We start from the raw sequence: 11,544 nt of genomic DNA, 5'->3' as shown, positions 1-11,544 counted from the left end.
AATTTATCATCAACATTCAATATCCTCTGCAAAAAACATTTAGGAATGAGCCTCGAACATTCTTTACTAATTTTATTTAAAAAAGATTTTGATATTCTTAATGGTCCTTCATTTGCAAATGATTGTAAATGAGAAAAGGAGTGGAAATTACATATTTTGAAGCTACTATCACAATATTCTCTTGTATTGTAGTTCTCAAGACGGATCATAGGTGGAGTATGTATGGAGTTAGGGAAAGGGTCTCCCAAAACCTCACGATTTAATATATTAAATAAATAAATTCAGGACAGGTTGATATCTTTTTTTGGAAATGTTTCCATTTTATGTTAATTCACGGAGAAATAATTTTAGGGACTTTCATAAAGAGATTGAATATCGTAATGAATGCAGAATCCAAATTTGATCTCAATTTTTTTTTTTACACAAAAATTTCAGAGATAACTTGATGTATCATAATTTGGGACTTTTATAGTTGAGAGTATTCTTTAATTACTGACTAGAACAATCAGAATACGGATGATTCGATTAATAAAACTTACGTAAAAGGGTTTCAGAGTTTAAAAAATGTTACTACAGTTTCTGTATCTTGTTTTGAACCCAAGATATATCTTTTTTAGGTTAAAAAGGAGGAAAAACGACACTTTTCTTATGGAATTTATAACTTATTCATCATTTATATTTAGGGAGTGAATATTGGCTAAATAATGGCGACTCTAAAAAAAACAGGGAGAAATAATTAATAATTATATTTTGCTCCTACAAACAGATACTTAATTTTTTTAATTTATTATCACACCCATTAAGCCCATATTCACATCCCTATTCATAGTAATGACGAATATCAGAAATTGTACCATAAAAATATATTCCATTTCTGTATTTAAAACTTTTGAATGTTTCTGTCAGATTTTGCATTTTAAAGGGATTTACTAAAATAAAAGATGGAATCCCTTGTGTGATCAACTATTATACCTCGAAGGATCGAAAAATCTTATAATTGTTTAATCAGCAAACATACTGAACATAGTGTGTTCATGTGACGTCATCATTTTTATTTTGACCATTTTGGTGCCTTTTATAAGTTTTATAATAATTAAGTCCTATTTACTTTTAGTACTAAGGAAAATAATGAACTATTGGATGTGAAAATTGAACTATCAAATAAAAAAGCTTAAATCTCTACTGTCTATGAAAAATATATTCCTCTAATGTCCAGTTTTATGTATTAAAAATATGTTATTACATCGTTATACAATCTTATTTCCATATGCTAGACAATAAATAACCAATTTTCAATAGAAAGAATAAGATATTTTTCTCTAATTACCAACTTTTTTCCTCTTATATATATATATATAAAAAATAGCTGTTCTGAGGGGGTTTAAGAGCCTATTATTTGATTTAATTCTAATATCAGGGATAAAATAGTATTTAATGCAGGTACTAAGTATTTGTTTATTCTTAAAGGCATATAATGAAGTTTCATCAAGATTTATTGTAATTTGTTCATTTTATGCTGTTACAACATCAACTGTGAGGCCCCCAAATGATGTATTTTATCCTTTAATTATGACGTATATGAAAATGCTATATTCTGGTACATTTTTGTAACTTTTAGGAAATAAATATTATGTCATAAATTTGCGTTAAATATGTATGTATATCCATCCTATTAAAAATGAACAGGAATGTAGCATGTATTTGTAATCTGAAGTCAGGCCAATGTATCACCATCATACATTATTATATCGTCAATGAGCTGAAGAAATATAAATAATTTTTTTGATCGCATTAAAATTCCTTTTTAGTTTTTGATCCCCCCCCCCCCTCAGAAAAAGAAAAAACGAATATTTTTTTGGGTTAAAATGACTGTTGGTCACGAAATAAAATAAAATTCCAACTTTAAATTTTTTTTTTTTTCTTCAGAAAAAAAAAATATTTTTTTTTAATAAGATGATATAAGTATGTATAATATTACCAATGCCGTTAAAAAAATAGAAAAGAAATAATATTATTTAAAATAAAAATAAAAATATATCCACCAAAATTCCTTATACTTAATATAAAAGAAAATTCATTAAATATTAACGAATGTTTTGAAGGCATAATTGCATGTGATGATGATTTTGGTTGTTGTACAAGTGTAGCGATGGACGACGTCGATAGACCCCCAGCATGAATGATATATTTCTACATTAGGCTAGTGCTGTTTCGGTCCATATTTAGGACTCATGATAGCAGTCCCAACGAGTTCAATATCGACCCGCTTCAAGTTTAGTCCTAAAACTTATAAAGATTAGGCCTTGATGACGTGACTCTGATTTATAACATCTCTTATTAATCATTTCTAGATAGTGTTCGTTCGGTCCTAGGAATCATTTCCTAATCAGACGCCCTTTCCTCTGTTCCAGTCTTTTTTTATCGGTTCGAACTTTTTTACAATTCAACGGTCCTAAAGAGACATATCCGTAGTTTAGTCCTACGGTCCTAACTATCATTTTATTTTCCTCCATCCTAGCTAGAATTGAAGAATATAAGAACTAAGAAAATAATAAATGATAGCTAGAATGTATAATAATACATACATTCTAGTTACACACTTCCTACGTTTAACTTCTGGAATCTGATCTCTTTGATAGACGTTATGAATGATGATGGAACTTCATTGACTAAAAATGACGTAGTTACTAGTAACCATGTCGTTTCAGCTGTTGTAGTCTCCATATCAGACCAATAAGGACCAGTCTAGGACTAACAAATTTTATTGTAACCATACTGATAGTTCTGCAGTTTTTTTTAGAGCGATCCAACAATAATACTATTACTGAGTGTCCGAAGGACCAACTGTCTTGAGGACAAATCCTAAGAACATAATGAACTGGACTGAAAAAATACAGACTAAGAAAACACAACAATAGTCTGTACAATCAAGTCCGATTGGAATATTTAAGGGTTGTAATCATTTGTCTCAATTTCTGAGATGTTGTTAATTACAATACACATTAAGGTTACAGATTTGGGCATTGAGATATGTGAAATTGACATTTGAGTGTTTTAGAAGCATTAATATTGTCTTTAATTCCTGACAAATTATTATAATTAATAATTAGGTAAAAGCTTGAAGTTGATTTGAATCATTGTTATTCTATAAATGAAATGAATAGTTTAATATACTTCTACAACAAAAACGCCAATTAGGTTCAGTTGTCAATAAATCCCATTCAGTTATTCTGAGGCTGACAATTGTATGTACAAATACAAACGTATTTATATATTCCTATTTTCTCAATTGATTATTGAAATTCAAGATTGAATAAATGTATTGACTAATATAAAAAAACAGTAGAATCTCAATTTAGGGGATAATTCAATTTGAGGGATTTTATGAGACTGGCCAAAATATTAAATCTTTTACAAGACAAAGTATTTATGATTGCTGCTCTACCTCTTGCGGAACATAATTCAAAGACATCCAAGACTTGAGTAAGGCAAGCAGGCAGTCGTCTATGTACAATGTCAAGAACGCCATTAATGACTGAAACCAACAGGAAGCGTAGAAGTGGTGTAGAACCCAAAATAAATCCGGATGACATCAAAGAGGCTGCCCAGAACACCCAAATAAGTGCATATGGCTCCTTCTGAAGAGTTTTACATCTTTTAGACATTGTCCATATTGCCGACAAGAAAGGCATGTTGAGAACTGAGCTAATTACATTTATCAAGGAGAAGTTTCCGGACGGGAAATGAATACTTCAACTAAATGGTGCACTGATACACACAGCAAAGATTACACAGTCCTGTTTGGACACCAACATTCAATTTTGGCGCCGAAAAATGTGGCCTTTATCTTTGCCAGATACTAACCTCATAGACTTTCTCTACTGGCTGCATTTTCAATCCAAGGCCTGCCGGAAAAGGAAACATAATTTTGAAGCTCCCTTGGCTTCCATTGAGGATCAATGGAAAATGACTTGAGCAAGGAAGCTTCCATTCAATACAAGGAATGTCTCGTTGTACAAGTAGAAAACAGGCGTTATTAATAGTATAAAAATCTCATTTGGTCATTTAGGGGAACAATAAAAAATGGCTCAAAATATTTGGGTAGTCAGCTAATTCTTCCCATCTATGGAATAATTGATATATACTTTTTGGCAATCTTTTAAAGTTCAAAAGAAGGGCACTAAAATTATAACCAATCAAAGTTCAGAATATTCATAAGGAGAAAAACAGGAGAAATATCCAGAGCTGACGACAAAACACAATGTGTATTTTGGTGCTAACAATGTTGTCACAACTAAGGGAAACATATTACCTAAACAAAAGAGAATCTCTCTTTATCCTTTTCATGATATTCACCTAAGATAATATGAAGTGTTGTCACTGACGTATACATTAAATCATAATTAAAGACATCGCCATCTTTGATGCCCATAGTTGATATTTTCACTATATAAAATGAGCAAATTTCCAACAAATATGAATGTAATTTTATCAAATGGCGTTATGAATAAATATCAAATTAACTCCTTAATTGTGTAGAACTTGATACCTGTGATACACACTGACATTAGACTGAAATCAAGGTAATAGATTCTGAAATCCTGTAAGGTTTTTATATAGTTTCTTTTTTTGTATTAATAATAAGAAAAGTAGGATAAATCATTTAAGAAAAATATCTAATTCCTTCAATTTTAATTATTATTAATCTATTATCTACCATATGGAAATAAGATAGTATAACAATTTAATTAGATATTTGTAATACATATTAGGGTTTGATATATAAAAAACTAGATATTAGAAGGAATTTTTTTGGAAGATAGAAGCCCTTTTATTTGTTGGTTCCATTTTACTATCTATTAATTTACTATTTTCTTTCAAATATGAATGAAAAAAGGGATTTCATTCAGTGGACGTCACATGAAAACCCTCAATATAAATAGGTTGAGCTAATCCAATTCCATTTTTTAACGTCATACACACAAAAAAACGCAAACTATCACGTTAGTACAATTTATTACGAAGATAGTAAGATTTTCTTATTTGTACATTTTTTTAATTAATAGCAAAATATTAATAATAATAATATTTATTTGATGGCTTCCTACATAATATTATGTTAATTAAACGGAAAGTAATAACTTCAAAACTAATTATATATAGGTATATATAACTATTTGATATCAAACATTTGCTTTGTATTTTCACTATACATATATATTTCTTGGGCAAGGAGCAAGTGGGTGTTCGTTTCTTTTTCCTTCAATTATATTACTTTTTCATAGTTGGGAACAGTAGAATTCAAAAGGCTACAACTAAACCTTATATATTATATATATATATGTCTATGTATGCTCTTAAAGATTTGAAGAACAGATATTGATTATCTATTCGTTTCGTTATTTTTAACTTTTTATTTTGTATCCAATTGATGAAAGATATGTATACTTACATGTGTATCCGTATAATTGGGGCGGTTTTTTTATTATTTAAAAAAAGGGACTCAGGATCTATTAAGAATATAAAAGAAAAACACTCTTGGCAGAGGTCAGAGTCTACATCAAACCTCTTTTGTTTTTAGCAAAAATTGATAATGACCATGATATATGTCTTTAAACAATTTGACAAATAAACTTTTTTCTTAGTATATGGATCTTACGTCATCATTTGAGTGAAATTATATCATTTAAAAGCATGATTACATCCGTCATTATTTTATTGTATAAACATAATAAGGTTCAAAATCTATTGGTAGTTGGTTGGTTATTCCAAACAGTAGAATGATTATCTAATAACCATTGTGAACTATTTATAGTTGCTGAACAAAAGCTAATTCTAATTGAATCAATCAACGTTAAGAAAACTAAACAGGGAAAATAAGCAGAAAAAATAACAGTTGACACCAAAAGTAGTGTAAAAACATATTGGTTTTCATAAAATACTGTTGATGTTTATATGTTAGTCTCTTTTAAGGGGTTTTGAGCGTCTTTGTTCAACAGTCGTAGTTTTATATAAATGACGTCACATATTATTAACAAAATAAACACACAACTTCCTTCAATATAGTCGAACTTGAACAATTTTTTTTTCAAAAACAGGAGGTTTTGTAATAAACTTGTTTACATACATTTAAAGCAAACTGTCCCTAATATGCTTCTTAAAATCGATCCCATCTCTGTTATTGATCCGTGAAAAATTGGAAATTTTAAAATGCTTTCTAGAAGACAACATTTACATTAATATTGCATTAAAGTTCCTCAGTGTATCAATTGAATTAGTTTAGTAAAACATTAATAAATTAGTTTGTAAATATTATAGATTCTCACAATTCTTAATTTAGACCTAATCAAAGTATAGATTATTTTTATACACTTTGGCTACTAGATGGTCGGGATTGATGAATGATGATGTACTATAATGTTTTCTTATACTCAATCAGTGCAACTCCATCTGACCAATTAAAAAACCTATAAATAAATTCATTTCTTGATATTTTAACTTCTTTCATAATTCACAAACTACAGTTTGTCTTTTCAAAGCGTTTTTTAGATATTAATTTTTACATTCTTTGCAGGTCATTACAGTTTGTACTAGCGAATCTAAAGTTACTTACATTTCATATTTGTTTTATTTAGGGCCTTTGATAAAAATTTTCTCCTGAGGGAGTTTTTCGATTTTTTTTTCTCAAACTTTTGTTTGAGACCTCATTTTTCCAACTGACATGATGAAAAAAAATGGAGCCTTATCAATTTTACGTAAAATAAAATAAAAGGCCTTTTTTTACAAATGATTTGCTTCATTTACAATTGAATGACCTTTTGAATACATTTTCCGGGTTCATGACAATATTTGTTTTAATTACATTTTTTTTTTAAATAAATTTTTATTTATTAATAAAAAAGTATCTTTTTCCTGATATTTGTATATATATATATATATTTCAAAAGAGTTTCTTTCTCCAAATTTGACCGATGGGGCATGAGTGTTATCTACTTACATTATTTTATTTAAAAAAATAGAAAAATAAGACAAAGGGTGGCACCGTCTTGCGGCAAAATAGTACAACTCCCTGTATGATAATATTATTTAATATTAAATATATTGGTACACATGTTATTTACTTAGTGGGCGTTCTGAAAATTATTATGGGTATGGGCCATTTTTAAATCCACTCATTTAAACAACAAGTTCCAGACTGTAGCGCTACCTTGCGGATAATATTAGCATTAGTAAACAGCACTCCATTATATTTTATGGATTTTGTACACTTTTTTCCGTTAGTGTTTCTCCTTGACATTCAAATTAGTATTTACATTACGGTCGTACTCTACGATTTTCATTATTTTATATACATTTTGCAGCATTTGGTTTTGCATCTTTCATATAGAAATTACTAGAATGGAATCGAAGAAATCAAATTTGCGCGTGATTAGCTGTTACATTATCAGGACCTTAAACACTACTCACATTTTCAGCCACCTATTTTGCTTTTTCGCCTTGTTTGAAGAAAAACTGTAAACTATTGCGTATTTTCTCTTTGGTCCATCTTTGACGCGTTCTCGACCAATAATGAGTACAACAATCATAAAGCAGTCTCAACTTTTTTTTTTAATACGAATTCTTATCTTTCTAACACTATTCAGTGTGAACCGATTTCAATTATACAGCGCGAGCTACACATTACAAAATCCATCCATTAAAGAAATAATGGCTTATATATATATTATTTCACTGATACTCTATATACATTCTTTTTTTCGACTCAGATACTTAATGAGGGGGTGTCGCCTCTCGTGACAACGGCCACGGGTTTACTAATAGCATCTTCCATAATATCATCAAAGCTTTTGGCGCTACCTACCATTTTTATTTTCTGTTAATCCATGATTAAAATCTTAGGAGCATATTTTTTCACCTGCGGCCTTTGTACACAAAATACACGCAAATTTTAAAATGTCAATGTAATGTAGTTAGATTTTCTAGAGCAGTCAAAAGGATTTCAATGTTAATCATTTTTCAATAAGGAGAGTTATTATAAATTGTTTTTTGTAAGAGAAGATACGGTGGTAATATAAGATGTTTGTTTGTCAAAAGCTATGCAATTTAGAGCCTAATAATGAGGCATCAAATCTCTAGAGTAAAAAGGTGTGTAGATATCATTTCATTATACTCACTAAATGTGTGGCTCATGATATGATTTATAAATATGTGTAGATACAATAGCCTTTCATTCATAGGTAAGTACCAACTGTTGCATCCCGAATAGTATATGATTAATTGACTTAATCTGTATTTTCATTATTATGTTTGGTTGTGGTTCTTCGTTTTTCTTCTTCAACATCAACATAATATTCGTATATTAACGTGAATGGATGAGACTTTGTTTCCTTGACAGAGAATACCTATCTTCGATGCATATAATTCAAAAAGTAATTAATTATAAATATAATGAGGTAGTCAACTTAATTCAAAATTATGGAATTTTTAATTGGGCTACAAAACCTTTCATCTCTTTCTAAATACTATATATATTAGTGTGGGTCGAAAAACTGAATATGAGAAATGGATGGCAATGGGACATTGGGAATTATGTAGTATCATGTAAGACTATTTCTTGACAAATTTTAAAAGGATTGGACGAATGTATTTTAGAGGTTCCCCTATTCAATACCTTATTAATACATTGAGTAGAGTCGTTTGTAATAAAATCTACCTTTAAAAATTGGTGCACGTGCTCCTTTTTCTCAATATTTAATAGGTCGTCATGGTGTTAACTTATCCCTCTGAAGTAAGCATTATCACTTATTTTTGGTGCAAATAGTTTTATAATACATAACAGAATAAATTTATATACATTTAAATATAAATTTTATATTACTTTTCCTGTACTAATGCTACTTTGTATATAGAAGATTCCTAGGTCAGATGGAGTGAATGTAATCCTATAATGTTTACTTATAATTAATCAGAGCAACTCCATCTAACCAATTAAAGGAACATTATTAAAAAAATATATATATGTATAGAAGTTTTTCCTCTTTATAGCAGTTTTAGCATTTTATCTCCTTATAAATTATTTTATGTATAACATATCTCTCGCTCTCGCGTTTTCCTTGCACTCGTTTTGTCATTACGAACTACTCAAATCTATTGATACATATATATTATATTTTTGGAGAGAACGATAAGAAGAAGGGAACAAGATTCATAGTATTATTTACTATGAGGTGCCTGTAATATGATATTAGGTGAGGGGAGGGGGAAATGAATTACTTTTTTAAATTAATATTTTTTTACATTTAAAATAGCATTAATACAGGGATATTAGAGTTATATTCAAATTCAGTCAAATGCGTTTATGGGAAACTGCCATTTTTCAGAAAATAAGTTGACTACATATATCTGGATTTCTTCACAACTTTTTGCATACTTATGTGAATAAGTTAAATTGGAACTATCTCATTTGATGTAACCAGTGTTTGATTAGATACTGTTGTTGACGGATCATCGATGATTTTTAGTTTATCTTTCCGGTAAAGTGTTTATTTGGGGCACTCATCTGATATGTAACCGTATTGATTGAATTACAATTTAAAAAAAAACTTACAATAAAAAATGAACCTATACAAAAAATTATCATTAGAATTCTTCATTCTCTTGAATTCTTATGAATTTGTCACCAAAAAAGGGAGGGTGGAAAGTCCACTTTATATAAAATTAGCAATTTAAATAGTAAAAAAATTAATATCTGAGAGAACGGACTTTAAGCATATTTTTAATACACGAGGTGTGCTCAAAAAATAAGTTGACTTTGTATTTTTTAAGTAAAAAATATTTATATATTCATCAATATATAAATATTGTCCCCTTCAATGTAATCCCCCTCAGCTCCAATACACATGTGCCAAAGCTTTTTCCAATTCTCAAGGAACTTCTTATAATCACATTTCGGTATGCCTTGAGCTCTTCCAACGATGTAGTCTTTATCTCCTCAATAGTTGAACATCTCTGTCCTTTCATAAATGTCTTCAGTTTTGGGAACAAGAAAAAGTCACGTGGGGCCAAATCCGGTGTTTGTTTGTTTTGTTGTTTTTTTTTGTCCAAAAAATGCGCTGATTATCTTTCTCAAATTTAAGAAGTTTCGAAACAAACTTCCCTGACACTCGTTTCATGAACAAAACGTTTGAATAAAATTGATTGCACGAGCTATCCAATATGTCAATATCCACAACAGCTTCTTTGATAGTGATTTGATGGTTTTCAAAAACAATTTTCTTCACTGCTTCAATGTTTTTATCTGTTGATGAAGTGCTTGGTCCTTCAGAGCGAGGCATATCATTTCAAGACCAAATGTCACTGTCAACATTTCAAGTGTTTTGGGAGCAATTAATTTCATTTTTTACACAAAATTTGATGCAAATTCTTTGATCCATGTTTTTCAATAACAAAAAATCGGCCAACACGGAAAAAACTTCCAACTGTTATCCCTCTCACAAACGAAATAAACATATTATATAGCTGAAACTGTGAAAATATGTTCGTGCCGAGTGCACTAACATAAAAAAAATTGAGTATTCCCAATGTACTCGTAATGTTCTCTTATATAATATTCGTGCCAAGTTTGATCAAAATCGATCGTTAACTTTTGCCGTAGTCCTGGTTTCTAACGTATAGGGGCGACACATAAACTGCATTCAACTTTGTATTGGAAGTAAGTGTATAAGATATATTAAGAAACCTCTACACATATATGACAGAAAATATTTTTACATCAATACACAGTTTTTCCCAATAGCCCGATTTAAATATTCGAAAAAGTGTTTCAACACCTCACAAAACAACTCACCCTAATGTATATGGTACATATATTCTTATACCTAGGTATAATTGATTGACTATTTAGTGCACGGCATGAATAATTAATTAATATTACAATTCAGATGATTATCAACCCACGCTCTTAATAAGTGATCCTAAGCCAGAGTCATGCATAAATTAACTTTTTTTATTATGTAGTATTTGTATGTAGTAAAAATCACAATAAGGAATTACGCGACGTACAAGCCAATGTCGGAAAGAATCATCAGTTTTAATAAGTATAAATGTTCCTAATTCCGTTATGTTCAAGTTTTGACTCCGTTTTTTTGGTCTAGGATTTTTTGGGTTTACAGTTACAGTTTTTTTTTCTTCTTCTTTTCCTTACACTACAAAAGTCCCATCCCTTCTCATTTTTATCAAAGGTCTGCAAATGAGTGAACGTATTTACGGAACATATTTTTTGATTAATTTTAATCCTCTTTCCTTAAAGTCTCATTAGTACGTATTATTTAAAGATTTGATTGCGATCGAGACGATATGCATCTCTATATATTATGTGACGTCATTTCAAATGGCACTAATGGCTGTCTTACAGATTGAGCTGGAAACAAAAGCACCATTTTATCATTCTTTCCGTTCATTTTTGAACTCCAGAACAGGATAAAATTGAACTTTCTTGATTTATTTGCTCTTTTAGCAAACACCATGTGGTGAAAGGACAACTAA

Source organism: Lepeophtheirus salmonis, chromosome 10 (assembly GCF_016086655.4).
Source record: "Lepeophtheirus salmonis chromosome 10, UVic_Lsal_1.4, whole genome shotgun sequence".
Taxonomy (NCBI): Eukaryota; Metazoa; Arthropoda; class Copepoda; order Siphonostomatoida; family Caligidae; genus Lepeophtheirus; species Lepeophtheirus salmonis.
This window is presented reverse-complemented; position numbering follows the sequence as displayed.